This window comes from Miscanthus floridulus, chromosome 2 (assembly GCF_019320115.1).
Source record: "Miscanthus floridulus cultivar M001 chromosome 2, ASM1932011v1, whole genome shotgun sequence".
NCBI lineage: Eukaryota > Viridiplantae > Streptophyta > Magnoliopsida > Poales > Poaceae > Miscanthus > Miscanthus floridulus.
In genome coordinates this window covers 52,669,550-52,689,109 of record NC_089581.1, presented here as the reverse complement: position 1 = coordinate 52,689,109, position 19,560 = coordinate 52,669,550, and the positions used below count along the sequence as shown (strand labels likewise).

The 19,560-nt window shown below is 55.6% G+C and overlaps 1 pseudogene; it reads right to left on the bottom strand.

Moving 5' to 3' along the window:
- Positions 1–509: 509 nt before the first annotated feature.
- LOC136538795 (uncharacterized) lies at positions 510–19,301 on the bottom strand (annotated as a pseudogene).
- Between the last annotated feature and the right edge of the window lie 259 nt (positions 19,302–19,560).

Here is a 19,560-nt window from a genome sequence, read left to right as displayed (position 1 = left end):
CCAAGCACTCCTCTTTTTTTTTTTTTTAACTCCAGCCAAGCACTCCTGGCCGGGCCTGCATGGCGCTTTATATGGATGCTGCCTCGTCGTGTCGTGGTGTGCCACTGGACCCCTCCACCTACGTAGGTAGACTCTTTGGTTACGGGCCGCATCCTGCTACGCTCCATGTGCGGTGAAAACCAACACCACATGACTTTCTACTCTCTTTTTATTGTAGCTGTATCAACTTTTTGATCAACCAAACGTGAGGAAGAATTTATGGCGTCGCCACATTCTGAGGCGTGGCAAACGGTAGCGTAGAACCAAACAACAGCCTCTTGGTTGCCCGCCGTGCCCTCTGTCACGTCGCCACATGCGCCATCGCTCGGCTGCAAGTCACGGCACCGCGCGTGCCGCCACGGTCATGCCCACGACGTGCCGCGGCGCCGCCCGGTCACCTTGACCTCCACCACGGCAGCGGCAGTCCACTGGCCATTCTGCCATTCCTGTGGAAGGAACTTCCGCGGCCCCGGCGATGAAACGTCCACCCGCCTCCTGCGAAAGGCAGAGGCACACTCTGCCCGGCAAGTTTTCGCGACAACCGTAACAGGCGAATAAGGTTTGTTTCTACAATTCGTAAAAAAAGAACACAGCAAATTTCAGAGGCACTTCAGCAGCAGAACATCCCTTACTAGTCTACCGCTAAATTCAGGCTGTCTGTAGCAACCTGCTGTGCAAACTCTGAAACACAGTATGTAGCCCATGCATGGGCATTGCATGGCGCTCTTTATTTTGTGCAGGGATGGAACACAGGGTAGTAGGTGTTTAGCTCAAGATGATCGAGAATTTTCTCGAGAAGCGACAGGTACGAAGAGTGCTCGACAACGAGCTCGGTAACGTCAACCTGTGCGTTCAGCAGTGATTCATTCAAGTAAAACGGGTGCAGTTAGAGACAAACTTGTTGATGTTGCGGAACAGGTTGGATGACAAGAGCACTTACGTTTTCTACTCCAGGGACATGTACGTCCTGGATGCCGGCCAAACCTTGTGTGAGCAGGCTGAGTCAGCGTAAAACATTTTGTCAGTCACAGCCACAGCACAAGAGGGAATCAGAGGAGTGAAGTCAATACCACGCTTCGGATCGAATACAAGGATGGGGGAGAGCGACCCCGCTCCCGGCGCCCCTGCCGGGTTCCTCGCCGGGAGCCCCCCTGCCATCGCGCCAGGCGCCCTCGCCACCGACCCACGACGAGACACCACCACCAGCCTCCGGTGCGGCACCCCAAGATGCCGCCCCGCCACCGGAAAGCACCCCATCTCCTCCCGCGGCGACCATCGATGGTCATGGCGCCGCCCTTGAAGGGAGCCGCGCCCAACCCTCGACTAACCAGGTACGCGGCCTGGCTCAAGCTCCCAGACCAGGCTCCCTCTTCCAGGACCTCCTCCTTCTTGATTTCCATTCGACCACCGCCTCTTCCCTCTTCGGTTTTCCACTACCGTCGCCGGCGGCCATCTAGGTGACTCCGGTGCTCCCGGTGGACCTCAACCGCTTCCAGGTAGGGAATGTTCTGTCGTTCCAACTAGCCGTCCCCCCGGTTCGAATCCGTGGTCGCCCTGTTGCACGGTTTCTTTTTGCCACCGATGTCGCGAGCCCCTCCGTCGCCGCCTTCATGGCCATCAACATCCCGTTCGGGCGAGGCAAGCTCGAGCTCTCCATGCACTACTCCCAAAATCACGCAGTCTTCGAGGCGGAGCGGCTACGCCAGGCGGCTGAGTGGCGACGTCTAGAGACCGCCTTAACTCCCCAACCCCCGACGTCCCCGCTGACCACTCGAGTGTTCCTTTGGCAAACCCCGAAATGCCTGCCAGCTCTCGATCCACTGTAGCACACTGTAGCATTTTGTTTGTATTTGGTAATAATTGTTCAAACATTGACTAATTAGGCTCAAAACGTTCGTCTCGTAAAGTACAATCAAACTGTGCAATTAGTTTTTGATTTCGTCTACATTTAGTACTTCATGCATGTACCGCAAGTTTGATGTGACGGAGAATCTTCTTTTTGCATAGTGCCAAATTAAGGAAATTGGGGGAACTAAACATGGCCTCACTCGCGCCTGCAAGGGAGAAAATCCGTCAGCGGATTTGCTTACGTCGTCCAGCTCTCATCAGCCTCCAACCCCTCTCTCCCTCCTCTGCTCCCCTCCCCTTCCTCCGCCACGTCTCACGCCATGACCGACATCGACATGATCAGGGCGGCCATCGAGCCCAGCGCCGTCATCATCTGCCTCTAACCCCTCCCTCACCCCACCTCTGTCCGCAAATACTCTTCCCTCATCTACCACTAATTCATCCCTCCCTACTCTCCCCTCCTCTCCTCCCCTCGCCACGTCTCTCTCCGTCATGGCTGACACCGACTTGATCGGGGCGATCATCGAGCCAAGCGCTGCCATTACTCGGACTGCCACATCCTTCAAGGAGGCTCTCCTAACCCCGCCACGCCTCGGCCTTCTTAAACCCCCATCTCCACCCAGGTTCCGCATCCCTCCCTCCGTTTGCCTTCGCTGCTTCGCCTCTGACCACCACATCAAAGATTGTCGTGATCCGGTCCGGTGCCGGCGGTGTGGTACTTCTGGCCACATGGAGAGCCACTGTCGCTCCACGTCGTTGCCGCCTCGTCGGGGCACCCCTTGGCCTGCCTCGCGGCGCCCTTCACGAGCGCTTCCTGCCATCCCCTCAAAACCACATCAAAGATTGTCGTGATCTGGTCCGGTGCCGGCGGTGTGGTACTTCTGGCCACATGGAGAGCCACTGCCGCTCCACGTCGTTGCCGCCTCGTCGGGGCACCCCTTGGCCTGCCTCGCGGCGCCCTTCATGAGCGCTTCCTGCCATCCCCTCAACCTTTGAGTTCCCCGCCCTCCCCTTCACCCCACTGTCATCCACCCCCTCATCTCCATCTCCTCCTCCTTGGCCTCCACCTTTTGCCCCTTCATTCGCTCTCCCAACTCCGTCCTTCCGCCGATGACTACGCCCACCCCCGTCTCCCATCCTGAGCTCCGTGAGATCCACCGTCCACGTCTCTGGATCCCCCACCCACCCCACTGCTCTGGCCGACCTTAACGAGCCACCGGCTGATCGCTCCACCCTCCCTGCTCCTTCCCCGGCTCGCCACATGGGCACCAACACTCCTGTGGGACGCGAGGACTACGACGAGTATGCCGACTTCACGCTCCCCTCCAGCGACGTCCCCAGTGAGTCCGAGGAGGAGGTCGACTCTGACGGCTCGCTCTTTCACGCCGTGTCGTCTAACACTCCCGCCGGGGGCAATGGCGAGCTGCTCTGGATGCCAGAGGGGTACATGGATAGGGTGTGGAGGACCACCTTTGCATTCATCAACAACGACAGCCCCATCGCCACCCCTGCACCCTACATCTGCTCTATCCTCTTCGCCGTCGCTCCCAACACCCACTGCTGGCTCATCCCCTCCTCCTGCGGACACATGCTCCTCAAGTTTGACTCCAAGGCTGATCGAGATGCGGTCGCCAACCTCAGCCCCATCATCCATGACGGCGCCAGGCTCACCATCGAGCGCGCCGAGGAGTCTTCCAACCGCTTCGTCCTCGACCAACCCTGGCTGGTGGCCATCTCTGCAATCGAGTTCCTAGGAGAGCACTGGCACCTGAAGGGCATCAAGGCCACCTTCCAGAAGATCGAGACCGTCGTGGAGATCGACCCCGAGTGCCTCCTCGACAACGACTACTCCGCGTTGCACGTGGTGGTCGCCAGGGTCAAGCCAGACGGCATCGACGAGGACCAGTGGATCGGGAACCATGGCCGGGGGCCACAGGGGCGCGTCCTTGGCTCCTCCTTCACCGTCTCCGTCCTCTGGGTCTAGCCCCGGGTAGAGCAACTCGACGAGATGGGCAACCTCCGCCCATTCTTCCCGCGCCCGCTAGGTTCGCCAAATGGCGGCAATGCTCCCCCCCCGACTTCCTAGGCTTGCCCGTTGCTTTTGGGCCCATCCTCCATGGTGCTGTTGTTAGTGAAAGCATCTAGACCCCTAGACCCCTAGTTAGGTTTCAGTGATTAATGACAATACGTGATTACTATGATTAACGTGTGTTTTGTAGAGGCAATTAAGTTAGGTCATGATAATGACAATTGATTGGGCAATTATGGTTGTCATGTCCCTACGATGGAAATCATTTCGGTTTTCAAATGATGGACGACAAGGTTAAGGATGGACTAGTTCTAAATATCGTTTGGTGTTGAAGAGACACTTAGAGTAGTTTAGGACTTTGTTTTTTCTTGGGCCGTACTATTAAAGGGGGTATGGACTAGTAGCTTGACCTAGGTGAGTCTAGTGGGTTAGGTGTGGTGCACACTTGTCAAATCTAGCACTAGAAAGCTCTGAAGTAGCCCTAAGATCAACTGGAGCAAACTTCATTCACATATGTTGTCGAGTTGGAAGTGAATGGAGGGTCAAATGTTGATCGAACGCTGATCCGGTTGTGACCGGACGCTGGCAGTAGAGTCCGATCAATTCATTTGATTGAGGTGAAGTCGTCTGGTTGCGATCGGACACTGAGTGAAAAGTGACCGGACGCTGGGTGCCAGAGTCCGGTCAACTCCAGTAAGGTTCCGAAGAGGGAGAATCCTGATCGAACGCGTCCGGTTAGTGCTGATCGGACGTTGATCAGGTTTCGGTTACTAACCTGACACTGAACAACAAAGTGACCGAACTCTAGGGGCCAGCGTCCGGTCAACATCAGTAAGGGTCCATAGAGCTATTTTCGTGACTGGACGCGTCTGGTCAGTGCTGACTGGACGCAGGTCAGAGTTCGATCACAACTTAACGGCTCTGTGACGAGGAGAACTGACCGGAGCGTCCGGTCACCCCGCAGAACACTGACGCAACCTCCTAACGGTTCATTTTGAATGAGGGGGTATAAATACTTCCTCTATTCATCTAAGGGAGGTCTCTTGCCTATTTGATCAGCTGAGAAACACCCTTGAGAGTGTTTTGGAGAGCAAGAGCCTAATAAGGTGATTGAGATTTGAGAATCCAAGATTAAGGCCTCATTAGTACAAGGAGAGTAGCAAGTGTTCATCCACCATTCTTATTAGGCTTGTTGTGGTCAAGTGAGAGTTCGTGCTTGTTACTCTTGGTGATCGCCATCACCTAGACGGCTTAGTGGTGATTGGCAGTTTAGTGATTATCCGACGGAGCTTGTGGATGACCCAACTCAAGTTATGAGCGGTTGTGGGTGATTCACCATTATGGAGTGTCGAAGAATCAACCCGTAGAGAGCACTTGATCCTTGCGCGGATCAAGGGGGAGCTACACCCTTGCGCGGGTGCTCCAATGAGGACTAGTGGTGAGTGGCGACTCTTTGATACCTCGGCAAAACATCATCGCGTCCCTTCTCCTCTCTTTACTTTGAGTATTTACTTTTGAGCAATTAAATTCTTGTCTTTACATTCTTAGAATTGCCATGCTAGGGTAGGATTGAAACTTAGAATGCTAAACTTTTGTGCGGTAGATCATTAGAATCACATTCTAGGCACAAGGGGTGAAGTGGGCTAAGTATAGGGTTTAATTATTGCAAAGAATTTTAGAATTAGCACAATTTACCCCTCCCCCTCTTGGGCATCTTGATCCTTTCAGTTAGGCCTCTGGGACAGTTTAGCGGGGGCCTAGGCTTCTTACCCAGCTTCAGCTACTACTACTGGTTTGAACTCCCCCCGTTCCCCTATTCCTTCCCGCGCTCCTCTTCTCACCCTTTCCTTCGACACCGCTAACAGGCTCCCCGAGGCTCCACCTCTCCTCGCCCTGCCCTGGTATGAGGACGACAACGTTCCTCCTCCACCACCGCCATCGCCAGCTGATAACGACAAGCCTCCAGCAAGGCACAACTAGGGACACCGCCCCTGCCTGATGGCCCCCCGACACAGCAGTGCCCGCCTTGCTGAGGAGCCTGAGACCTTCGTCCTAGTGGCAGCCAAGGCCACCCACCTCAAGGCACTCCACGAGGGCCTGGTCGTCGCACTCAAGAAGCAAGTCAAGGGGTGCAAGCTGCTGAAGCGCAGGACCCCCCTTAGCGCGCTTGACATCAAGTGCCTGGCCAAAGCTCCTGGCATCGTCTGCTCCGGCGCCTAGGCAATGGACGTAGTCGTGAGGAGCATCATCGTCGCTCCATGATAGGGCTCCTCTAGGAGCCCTGATGGCCCTGGCTTTTGTGGATCACTAGGGCCACATCTCGCCGCACCGTGCACCTCGACCCCCCCCCCCCCCCCGAGTCACCGGTAGTGCCTTGCCTGTCAGCGTGTAGGACATTTTCTCCACCCACTCCGGCTGCGTTCGTGAAGGTGGCTGCCATTGTGTCTCCCCCACGGGGTCCTTTCCTTTCCTAGTTTTATGCCGTTGTAATCCCTTAGGAGTTGTAATCGTTCATCCATGAATGAGAACCGCTTCATCTACTCAGTTATGTCCTGGAATGTCTGTGGCCTGGGCCGCTAGGACAAGCGCGATGTTGTCCGAGACACCATCTCCATCTCCCACCTTCACATCGTCTGCTTACAGGAGACCAAGCTCCACAACATTGACGCTCACAAATGCAAATCTTTCCTCCCCCTACCTCAATGGCTTCGACTTTGCCCCCGCTATCGGATCCAGGGGGCAGCCTCACCGCCTGGGACACGGGGTTGTCACGGCGGGTGCCCCGACCTAGACCACCTACTCTGTCACCATCCCTTTCACCTCTACCGCCTCCACCTACTCCTTCGCCATCACCAACGTCTATGCCCCCTCGGATCACAGGGACATGGACGCCTTCCTAGCTGACCTCGGCGCCATGTCGCCCACCGACGACATGAACTGGTTGTCATTGGAGACTTCAACCTCAACCGCGCCCCTGGGGACAAGAACAATGCCAACTTCGATCAAAGGCTGGTGGCCAAGTTCAACTTGGCGATTGATGGCCTCGTCCTAATCGAGCTCCCCCTCCAAGACCGTCTGTACACTTGGTCTAACAAGCGAGCAATGCCCACCTTAGCCAGGCTCGACCGCGCATTCATCAACGGGGGGTTCGCCCAACTCTTCCCCAGCTTCAATCTCAACTCCCGTCTAGGCTCTACCTCGGACCACGTCCCACTGATCCTCACCGCGCCCACCTCCAATCCAAAATCCTTCCGCTTTCGCTTTGAGAACGCTTGGCTCAAACACCCTACCTTCCTCCCCTCTGTCCTCCCGGTCTTGTCTAGAGCATTTGTGCCGTCGAACGCGACTAGCAGTCTGGTGGGGCGGATCAAGGCTCTTCGCCATGGCGCCAAGGCCTGGTCCAAGAAACACCGTGCCTGGCCCGATGACTAACAATGCTTCTTTTTATTGTGTTGCTCCTGGACATCTATGAGGAGTCCAGGGTGCTTTCCGCAGGTGAACGACGTCTACTCGAGCTGTGTCGTGACCGGCTCGCCCTGCTCATCGCCCAGCGAGCCGCGTACTAGAAGCAGCGTGGGAAGTTCTGAGCCCTTCGGGAAGGCAACGCCAACACAAAATTCTTCCATGCCAGGGCCTCCTGCAAAGCACGCCGAAACGCCATCCGTGCTCTAGAGGTGGACGGCATGCAGCTGATCAGCCACGACGACAAGATGGCCACGCTCACCGCCTACTACACCAACATCCTAGGCGGTGAGGTGGCCATGACATGGAGCTCTGACCTCGAGCAGCTATACACCGGTGCTCAGCTTGCAGACCCGGCACCGCTCATCGCCCCATTCTCGGAGCAAGGGGCGCTCCGGCGGTGCGTGCCATGGCGGTGGACAGCGCCCCGGCCCAGATGGCATCGGGGCTAGCTTCTACTCGGCGGCCTGGGAAACCGTCAAGGGCGACGTCATGCACTACCTACATGCTTTCAACCACGGAGAAGCTGATCTACAGCGCATCAACAGAGCGGTCATCGTCTTGATCCCCAAAACAGAGGCAGCCACGTCGCCCGCCGCGTTTCACCCGGTGTCGCTGCAAAACTGTCCCGTCAAGATCCTGACCAAACTCCTAACCTCCAGATTGCAGCTGCAGATTACCAAGCTCGTGGACATAGACAAGACTGGCTTCATCAAGGGGAGATCCATCGCCGAGAACTTCGTCCTTGCCACCGAGCTAGTACAGTGCTGCCACAAACGCCGGGCGCCAACTCTGGTGATCAAGCTGGATTTCACGAAGGCTTTTGACTCGGTAAACTGGGCGAGCCTCCTCAAGATCCTGAAGGTGCATGGCTTCCCTAGAAAAGTGGTGGCGACTGGTTGCACCAGCTCCTCGCCATGTCCAAGTCCGCGGTGCTCTTGAATGGAGCTCCCGGACCATGGATAACCTGCAAGAGGGGGCTCCGGCAAGGGGATGCACTGTCGCCATACCTCTTCCTATTGGTCGCGGACGTCCTCCAATCCACGATCAAAGCGGACACAGCGATCAAGCATCCACTGACCGATGGCACGGCCCCCGTTCTCCAATACGCCGATGACGCCATCATCCTGCTCCGCGCCGACATGGAGAGTGTCCAGCCACCGAAGACTGCCCTCGATAGCTTCTCCGCTAGTACCGGCCTGGTGATCAACTTTGGAAAAAGCATGACCATGCCTATGCATGTCCCCCCCCCCCCCCCCCCCCCCCCCCCCCCCCCCCCCCCCCCCCCCCGCTGGCGACCTGCAAGCCTACATGGACCTCCTGCAATGCAAGGAGGGGAAGTTCCCCCAAACATTACCTGGGGCTCCCGTCTCCAATGTCAAGCTGCCGATCTTGGCCTTCGCCCCGCTCATTGCCAAGGTGGATAGGTACCTCGTTAGCTGGAAAGCTCTCCTGAGCACGGCCGGCAGGGTGGTGCTGATCAATGTCGTGCTGGGCGGCCTACCGATGTACGCCATGGGCGCCATGGCGCTGCCACCCGAGGTGATCAAGGCGCTGGATGCGCGCCGCCACGCGTTCCTATGGACAGGCACGGGCACGGCCTCCGACGCACAACCTCATTGCATGGGAGGATGTCCAAGATGGCGGGTTGAGGATCAAACGCATCGACACCCAGAACGCCTGCTTGCTACTCAAGCTTCTCCACCAGCTTCACCAACCGGACGGATCGCCTTGGGCTCTCTGGGCCACGGACCACGTCAACCGAGCGGACTTGAGTGGCGCGCTCCACGGCACGCACTGGGCGGCGCTCCGTGACCTACTCTCGGCGTACCAACACATCACCAAGGTCTCGATCGGAGACGGGCGCAGCACGAACTTCTGGAAAGACTGCTTGCTAGGCGACGCGCCGTTGGTTGATCGGCTCCTGGCCCTCTATAGCCACTACGTCGCCAGCACCACGATCGTGCGCGACGTCGTGCGCTCGAGCCTGCGCGACCTGTTCCAGCGCCGGCTGACGCCACAAGCGACGGTGGAGCTTGGTCAGCTCTCCGAGATGCTCCAGGAAGTCACGCTGGGTCTGGAACCGGATGAGCGCTCCTGCTTCTTCGAGGATGGCGGGCACCAGCTGGTGTCGTGGCTCATCTACAAAGCCTCGACACGTGGTGACCACGGCTGCGCCTCCTACTTCTTCGTCTGGAAGAACTTCGCCCCGCCGCGCATCAAATTCTTCGGCTGGCTCGTCACGCAGAGCAGGATTCACTGTCGTGCGGCCCTCGCCCGCAAGAACATCGTTGACGATGCAACCTGTGAGATTTGCAGGGCCACAGAGGAGACGGCGGATCACATCTTCTCCGAATGTCCATTCGTCCAATCCTTCTGGGCAAACATCGGGTGGTGCCCAGGCAACGTCGCCAAGGTGAAGGAGCTATGGAACACTCAGCCTCCACCACATGTCACGAAGAAGGTACTGCACCCCCTGCTCCTACTGCTATGCTGGGAAATCTGGAAGCACAGGAACAATGTCGTCTTCCGCTGAGTGCCACCCGACATCGTCCGTCTCACCTCGGCGTGCAAGGAGTCCATTAAGAACTGGAGCTGCCACATCCCTAAGAAAGAAGAATCCATGGCTAACAGTTGGAGACTAGTGTTGTCTATGTAATCTAAACGCCCCCTCAACCATGTAATCCTCTATTGTAAACTGTGCAAGGCTCTGCCTTCCACCAACCGGGTCCTCCTGGGTATCTGTCGAATGGAATGCAGGTGGGGATCCGTTTTGATCCGCCCGAAGTTGACCTAAAAAAAAACAGCCACAGCACAAACTGCCGTAGGTGGCCATCTTGTAAGCTGGATCTCCGAAATACTGGGAGCATGGGTGGGGATTGTACCTAGCGCGGAAAGTGACGCCGAGAATCCAGTCGTTCGTGGAGTACACGTTCACGAATCTTCCGGCGACCATCTGCAATGAGGCAATGCCATGCGATTATGCTAGCAGGAACGGTGGTTGCTTCAGGGAGCAACCATGCATCAGTGTCATGTTTGGTGCTCAGATTCATCATACCTTCCTGGCAGACTCCCACATCTCACCTTGAACTGAAACCGGCGCACCTATGAGCACGGCCCTCTCAACGATTCCCACTGTCAGTCACAAACATGTCAGCAGAATAAACAACTACAAATTATCTTCAATGTGCAGACAGTTTACATGTACCGTTATTTCCCAATTGCGCTAACTCCTGCAGGCACTTGAAAACAACACGAGCTCCTAGCGAAAACCCGACCAGAGTGACAGGCCTGGAATCATTTTGCTGCCGGGGCCAATATTAGCTCCATAGAGAAAGGAAGTTTACTGAAGAAAGTACATTGTAGGCAGAGGAACCTGCTTCCTTGCAATCCCTTGAGCAGAACGTCAGCAAGCATTTTCCCAGCTTTATCTGACCTGGATGCATCTACCAGCTGATTAATCAAGCCGAAGCATGCACTAGATCTATCTAGTGAACAGATCAGCTATTTCGTTAGAGGAGGCTAAATTTAAGAAAGAACCAAAATCTCGTAGTGCTTAGTTGCTTTTAGTAGAGCTCTTAAGTTTCAATAGTGAAATTCAGAATTCAGTTTTACATGGCTCAAAACAATGTACATCGTGTAGAAAAGAAGAGCACAAAATAATAACCAGAAAATGCTTGCTAACTAGAGTTTGTAGGGCTACCTGTCAATAGCAACAGACCATTTGCTGTCGATAAAGTCTGCAGCAGATACCAAGGTAGCAGGCCAGGCAAATGCTGAAATAATACCATTTAACACAGTCTGCATTGCACCTTCCCTCATCAACTCAATTGCTAATCCTACAGTTATAACCAGATTGTTTCAATTAATATGGAATGCAAAGCAAATTATCAGTTCAGGTGAAAATTACTTGAGGCTAGCCAATCCTGTATTGCTGTGCTGACGCCAATTACATGCTTAGACTCCCACTGCAGAACGTACCTGCAATATCATATCAGTACAAATTTCAGCTATGCTCTAGTTACACAAGGTAATCTTCAAAACAAGGGTTAATGCACTGCAAGCTGTTTTCCACACATATAATGACCTTGAGAAACTCACTTCTATCCATGTTATCTGAACTCTTTATTCAAGATACATTTCTTTTTATATTTCTGCAATATGGAACTGCATAAGAAATGCAATGTTCACCATTCAACTGCTAAAGAAATGGGTACCTCTCTAAGTTAGTTTTCCATCCTTCCCAAGGCTTTGAATAATCGTCCTCGGAAAAAGCAAATCCAGAAACAAAGATGCCAACTGCTAGGCGCTGAAAGAAAAAAAAACAGCAACGAATATCTGATCAATAAATTTCACTCGTATGTTTTTCCTGATTCCTGAAATACAAGAACTTGGTTTGTGCCCTTTTAGACCACTTGAGCATCAAGCAAGTCACACTGCACATAGAAGGAGAATAAAAGACTCACACCCTGGCTATGGTTCTGGCCAATGGTCTTTGTTAGATATTCTAATGCTTCCTTGTGTGAACATACAGCAAGGGAAGGCGGCGTCGAAAAGGCTCAATGTTGTGGTACTGTAGCCGCTGCAGGGGCAGGCGTCGAACGGCTCACCTGCCTCTCTGTAGCCACATGCAGGGACAGACGCAGAAGTCAGTCCTGCTGTGTTATCTAGTCACTGTAGCAGCATGACAGCTGTACTAGGACTAGATGGATATAGTTGTATATATAGTTTGCCACTGTAACTCAGTAAAAAGAGTTCAGATTTGTCATCTCCTATACAGGGCTCCGGCCAATGCTGGTGTCTCTGCCGTGTGTGTATGCTCTGTTCTCCCTCTTCTTCTACCTCTGACCATAGTGTGTGGTCGGACAGCGTCTGTCGTGCTCGGCCGTGGTCGGCAAGACTGGTGAGTGGTCGACTCACCTTAGCCGGTGATCCAGTGGGCTAACAAGTGGTATCAGAGCCGTACAAGCGCCGTCGCCGGACTAACCGCTGGCGATGACGAATGGTTCGGAGATGGGCGACAGCAGTGGCACTGATGTGGCTACCCAACCACGACAGGAGGTCGTTGTTCGCATGGTGTGGGAGGTCAGCGGCACCAGTTGGCCGATGCTGACTCGCACCAACTATGGAGAGTGGTCGGTGACCATGAAAGTCAAGCTCAGAGACCGACGGCTCTGGAATGCTGTTGACAAGGGCACCGACAATGAGGAAGATGATATGTCAGCGTTGGAGGCTATCATCGCTGCTGTACCGGTGGAGTACAGGGAGTCGTTGAGGGCAAAGAGCTCTGCTAACGAGGCGTGGGAGGCTATTGCGGTGATGCGCGTCGGTTCCGACCGTGCAAAGAAGGCGACGGCCCAGCTTCTGAAGTAGGAGTACGCCAACCTCAAGTTCAAGGATGGTGAAATGGCAGAGGACTTCTCCCTCCGCCTGCAGACGCTCATCAGCAAGCTGAAGAGCCACGGCGTCACCATCGATGAAGAGGAGGCGACCTCCAAGTACCTTCACTCCGTGTCGGCAAAGTACATCCAGATCGCTCTCTCCATAGAGACGATGCTGGACTTGTCCACCCTCACCATTGAGGATGTGACAGGCCATTTGCAGGCGGTGGACGAGCGTCTGGAGCAGGCGATAGCAACAAAGGACAGCGGCAAACTGCTGCTGACAGAGAAGGAGTGGGCTGCTCGGAGGAACTCCGAGAAGGTAGCCTCCTCCAGCCGCGGTGGCGATGACAAGCGCCGCGGCAAGGCTTCTTCGAAGAAGAAGAAGCAGGTCGACCCCAACGCCTGCCGACGCTGTAGGAAGACGGGCCATTGGGTACGGGAGTGCCCAAATCATAAGCAGGAGAAGAAGGTTGAGGCTCATCTGGCGCAAGCTTATGATGATGATGAGGCCACTATTCTAATGGCGACGTTCTGTGCATTGCACGACATCGAGGCCGAGGAGAAGGAAGAGGCGACGATGGTAGAAGGACCTGGGAAGGCCCTGAAGGCTATCAACCTCAACGAACCACACGCCCAAGTCCACCTCGGATGTGTGGGCGCCGACCAAGAGAAGCAGTGGTGTCTGGAGTCTGGTGCCAGTAACCACATGATGGGCTCCAAGGCAGCCTTCTAGCTCAACGACGATGTTACCGGTACAGTGAAGTTTGGTGATGGCTCAAGGGTGGTAATCCAAGGGTGCGGCACCATCATCTTTAGGTGCTAGAACGGGGAGCACCGCACGCTAACGGATGTATATTACATCCCACAGCTACATTCAAGCATCATCAGCATTGGTCAGCTGGATGAGCGTGGTAGCGAGATACTGATCAAGGACGGAGTCCTTAGGATCAAGGACCGGGACCAGCAACTTCTCGCGAAGGTGAAGAGGTCCCTAAACCGGTTGTATCTGCTCGACCTGAAGGTAGAGCAACCGGTGTGCCTGGTGGCAAGGCACACCAAGGAACCGTGGCTGTGGCATGCCCGGTTTAGACATCTTAGCTTTAACGCGCTTGGTCGGCTGGAGATGATGGTCCGAGGGCTACCCCACATCAAGCACGGAGGCGAGCTGTGTGACAGCTGTCTGGCCAGGAAGCAGAGGAGGCTACCGTTCCCAAAGGCGGCCAAGTATCGGGCGAAGAACGCTCTCGAGCTCGTCCACGGCAACCTCTGCGGGCCGATCACACCAGCCACAAACGGTGGTCGGCGGTACTTCCGCCTGCTCGTGGATGATTGCAGTCGCTACATGTGGCTGCAACTCCTGACGAGCAAGGACGAAGCGGCGGCGATGATCAAGAAGTTCAAGATGCGTGCGGAGGCCGAGAGTGACAAGAAGCTCCGTGTGTTGAGGACTGATCACGGCGGCGAATTCACTTCGGTGGAGTTCGTTGCGTACTGCGCAGATGAGGGTGTGGTGCGACACCACATCGTGTCGTACTCGCCACAGCAAAATGGCATGGTGGAGCGACAGAACTAGACGGTGGTCGGCATGGCTCAATCCATGATGAAGGCCAAAGGCATGCCGGCAAGGTTCTGGGGTGAGGCGGTGACCACGGCGGTGTTCATCCTCAACTGCACTCCGACCAAGGCCTTGATGGGCAAGACGCCGTTCGAAGCTTGGTATGGGCACAAGCCGAGCGTGTCCTTCCTCCGGACATTCGGCTGCATCGGCCATGTCAGGAAGACGAAGCCGATCCTCACCAAGCTGGAGGACAGGAGCACACCGATGGTGTTCTTGGGCTACGCAAAGGGTACCAAGGCATACCGGCTCTACGACCCATGCGGAGACAAGGTACTTGTCTCGCACGACGTCGTGTTCGACGAGAAGGCGGCTTGGGACTAGAACAGTCCAAGCGCGGGGAAAGCTAGCGGCTTCACCAGCACCTTCGTCGTCGAGCACTTGGTCATCCATGGTGGTGGAGATACTGGGGAAGAGGTGTCGAGCACTCCGGGAGGGGTGCCAAGCACTCCAGCAACAGAGCCAAGCACTCCTAGGGTAGTGTCGAGCACTTCGGGAGGGGATGCTGAGCACTCAAGGAGGAGTGCCAAGCACTCCTGGAGGGATGCCGAGCATGCAAGGAGTGGTGCCGGGAGGTTCTACAGTGGTGGCGACCACTCTAGGACGGGTGCCGAGCACTCCCGTAGCGGAGCCAAGAGGTCTTACAATGGTGCCGACCACTCCAAGACTGAGGCTAAGCACTCCTACAGTGGTGCTGAGCACTGCATGAGTAGTGATGAGCTGTCCAGAAGTAGTGCCGAGCACTAGAACTAGGGTGCCGAGCACTCTGGGTGCAATGCCAAGCACTCCGGTGGAATAGGGAACTCCATTGATGCCGATCGAGTTTGCCTCACCTCCAGGTGACATCACTGAGTTCATGGATGCCTTCCACGAAGGTGAGGAGGTGCGGTTCCATAGGCTAGATGACATCGTCGGTGGCAAAGGGCCCTCAGGACTGGCTGGTTGGCTGCTCAATGACCAAGAGCTGCTGCTCGTCAGTGTAGAGGAACCATCCACGTTCGCGCTGGCAGAGCACGATGGAAACTGGCGATGAGCGATGCTGGAGGAAATGAAGGCGATCGAGGAAAACGAGACTTGAGAGCTCGTTGATCCACCTCCAGGATGCCGTCCGATCAGCCGGAAATGGGTGTACAAGGTCAAGCAGGACGAGCTCGGCGCCATTGTCAAGCACAAGGCGCACCTCATTGCCTGGGGCTTTGTTCAGCGCGAGGGCATCGACTTCAAGGAAGTGTTTGCGCCAGTAGTGCGCATGAAGTCTGTCTGTTTGCTACTAGCCTTGGCAGCAGCAAAGGACTGGCGTGTCCATCACTTGGACGTTAAATCGGTCTTCCTCAACGGCGAGCTGACAGAGATGGTCTTCGTCAAGCAACCTCTAGGTTTTGCTGTCAAGGGAGTAGAGCATAGGGTGCTCCGACTGCGCAAGGGGCTCTACGGGCTACGCCAGGCCCCACAAGCATGGAACGCCAAGCTTGACGCCACACTGGGCGAGCTTAGGTTCCAGCGGTGCACAACCGAGCACGCGCTCTACACACGGCGATGGGGGAAGGAGGAGCTCGTCGTCGGCATGTATGTGGACGACTTGATCATCACCGGCGCGCGTGCAGAGGACATCAACAGCTTCAAGCGTGAGATGGCGGCTCGTTTTTGAATGATCAATCTCGGTACACTCTCCTATTACCTCAGCATCGAGGTGAGACAGGGGGAAGAGGAACTCACACTCGGTCAGAGCGCGCATGCCTCGACGCTGTTGGAGTGGAGCGGCATGGCTGAGTGCAAGCCATGCATAACTCCGATGAAGGAGCGGCTGAAGCTGATGAAGGCCAGCACCGCGGTGAAGGTGGATGCAACACTCTACCGGAGCATCGTCGGCGGTCTGCGCTACCTAGTCCATACGAGGCCGGACATTGTGTTCGCCGTGTGCTACGTTAGTCGCTTCATGGAGGATCCCAGAGAGGATCACTGGGCTGCGGTGAAGCGGCTACTGCGCTACGTCAAGGGGACGGTGGATCAGGGGATCATCTTCCCTAAGACCAACGGGAGTAGGCTGCAGCTCACTGTATTCAGTGATGCAGACATGGCGGGGGACATCGACGGACGACGGAGCACCTCTGGCGTGCTCGTCTTTCTCGGGTCGGCTCCAATTTCATGGTTGTCGCTAAAACAGAAGGTGGTGGCGCTGTCTACGTGCGAGGCAGAGTACGTCGCGGCGGCCACAGCGGTGTGCCAAGTTGTGTGGCTACGCCGGCTGCTGGGCGAGCTGACCGGTGCGGAAGCTCACCCACCAGCATTGATGGTGGACAACTAGGCCGCCATCGCCCTCGCGAAGAATCCGGTTCTCCACGACCGGAGCAAGCACATCGACGTGAAGTTCCACTTCCTCAGGGACTGTGTCGATGAAGGGCAGATCGTTATCGAGTTCGTCGAAACTGGTCGGCAACTCGCGGACGTCCTCACCAAGCCGCTCGGACGTCTTCGACTCACAGAGCTGAAGGAGATGATCGACATGGAGGGGGTACAAGGGATAGCAGTATGATTAGGGAAAGAATTGCTAGATAATCTACTGCTTCCTTGTGTGAACACACAGAAAGAGAAGGCGGCGCCGAAATGGCTCCCTGCTGTGGTGCTGTAGCCGCTGAAGGGGCAGGCGCTGAATGGCTCACCTGCCTCTCTGTAGCCACATGCAGGGATAGACGCATAAATCAGTCCTGCTGTGTTATCTAGTAATTGTAGCAGCATGACAGCTATACTAGGACTAGATGGATAGAGTTGTGTATATAGTTTGCCACTGCAACTCAGTAAACAGAGTTCAGATTTACCATCTCCTATACAAGGCTCCGACAAACGCTGGTGTCTCTGACGTGTGTGTATGCTCTGTTCTTCCTCTTCTTTTACCTCTGATCATAGTGTGTGGTCGGACAACGTCTATCGTGCTCGGCCGTGGTCGATAAGACTGGTGAGTGGTCGACTCACCTGAGCCGGTGATCCAGAGTTTTGAACTCAAATTCTTTCACATTTCCGATTCTTGTGGCCATTTTGGTCCCAGTCAACTCAGCTCCAGCAGCTGATTTCAAAAGATGATGATTTAGTCGCTAACTCGATATGAACTCATGGTCAGACACTTTTGAATTTAGTGCCAGTACATAGATGCATAAAAATCAGCAATACGTTTACTGTTTCTTCACTTATTCCCTAATTTAACCGGTTCACTACTATTATTACTACTACGGTGACGATGATGACGACTACTATATTTTCACCAACAATAGGTGCGTGGTACAAAATATAGGAATAAGAATCAAGAAAAAAGAATAATGTGAAATGAAGAAATTGTCACCAGAGTAGTAATAGTCAAGCAACATTTTGTTAGGCTCACCTCCAAACGATGCTGCAACTGCTACAGAGCCAGCAGTGTGTCCAGCAGCAGTAGCTATGGCAGCAAAACCACTAGCACCTATAATAGGCACAAGTGTATGCAATGTCGGAACTAGAGCAGTGAACCCTGCAGCAATTGCCGGTGCTGCCAAGCCTGTCGGATTAGTGCAAAAATTCAGCAAAGTTGACCACATATATAGTGTCCAAACTTAGCAAGAACGATCTAACATTTCAAATGAACCCTGCTATGAATTCATGTGAATCCAATCCATACCCCCAGATATAGCCATCAATGTTCCTCCTGTCAGCGCGGCTGCGCCGATGATCCCGCCACGCTTCCAGTTGTCCCATCTGCTATTCGGTGACGAATTCTCACGTGACTGTTCCTCCTCCTTTGCTGCAGCCATAGCAGAGCAAGCAACCATTATCTCGACAGCTTCCTACAATGCCAAGATACCCAATCACAAAGCCGCACTCGATACTCGACTGGATGCAATGCAACAACATATATAGCGTATGTAATCTCGTAGCTATCGATGCTGGATGCATGGTGCAATGGGCGACGAACCATCTTGTTCCAGGTGACGTCGAGCCAGGTGGCGAGCAGCCGGAGCGCGACGCGGTGGCGGGTGTCGAAGCCCTTGGTGACGCGCGGGGACCCCATGCCCTCCTCGGCCATGTTCACGTCCGCGACGCACGCGGAGAGGAGCATGTACAGCACCGCCATCTTCCGGTAGTCCTTGGTGCGCGTCGACGCCGCCAACGCCGGGTCGTCATCGTCGTCGGAGACGTGGCTCTCTGGTTTGAGCGCCTCGGCCGCCGATCCGACGCCGCCGCTCTCCAGGCCCATGTGGCCATCGCGTCCACGGCCTTGGCGAGCGCCAGCTCCTGATCGGATCGCTCGGACCGGGCCTTCTCGTCGTCGTCTTCGTCCTCGAACACTTTACGAAGGAACTGCATCCACGGCAAGAGGACGCACAGTAGTTTTCAAGATGAATTGTTTTGGCACTAATACGATCGTGGTGAACTGAAGAAGAAATCTTTGGTGCGTACGGCGCCAATGTGGTGCTTGGGATCAGAGGACGCGGCCGTCTTCTCCACCCCGACCCAGGCCTTGGGGTCGATCTCAAGAAACCTACAAGAAACGGTGTCACGTTTCACGTATCGTCATGCCCGCATTTGATGGAGAAGAATGCCTGCATTGGGCAGGGGGAAATGGAGAGACCATGCAATACATGATCGATCGTCGTCACCTGAGGACGGGGCGGAGGAGGCCGCGGGACTCGTGTGTCCAGAGGTCGCGGGCGTCGGGTTCGACGGCGGTGGCCGCGTCGGTGTGGGGCTCGTCGTCGAGGCCGTGCGAGCCAAGGAGGACGGTCTGGTGCGTCTGCGCCTGGCGGAGCGCGAGCGCCAGGAGCGCCCCCGCCGCATACCGCCGCGTCTGGCCCAGCGTCGACGACGTAGCCATCGCCGCAGCACAGCCTGGGAGCCCCCGCCCTGATCGCCGGCCGGCGCGTGTGCGGTGGGAGGGAGGACGTACGCGGGGGCGGGGGCCAGGGGTGAGTGACTGACTGACTGGTTGGCTCGGTTCGGCGAGGAGGAGGCGAGGCTGGGCGTCGATCGCTGATCGATCGATCACAGCTTCACAGGAACCGTCGCGGCTCTGCTCGCCCGCGGGCTGGCGCGGGCGCCATGGTGCAGGGCGTTTCGGTCGGTACGGGCCGATCGGTTGGGTTGGGTTGTAGGACTTGGTGGGATGCCCAGATGCAGTGGGCTTTTTGGAGAGGCGCCGGCCGAGAGCACCTGATGCC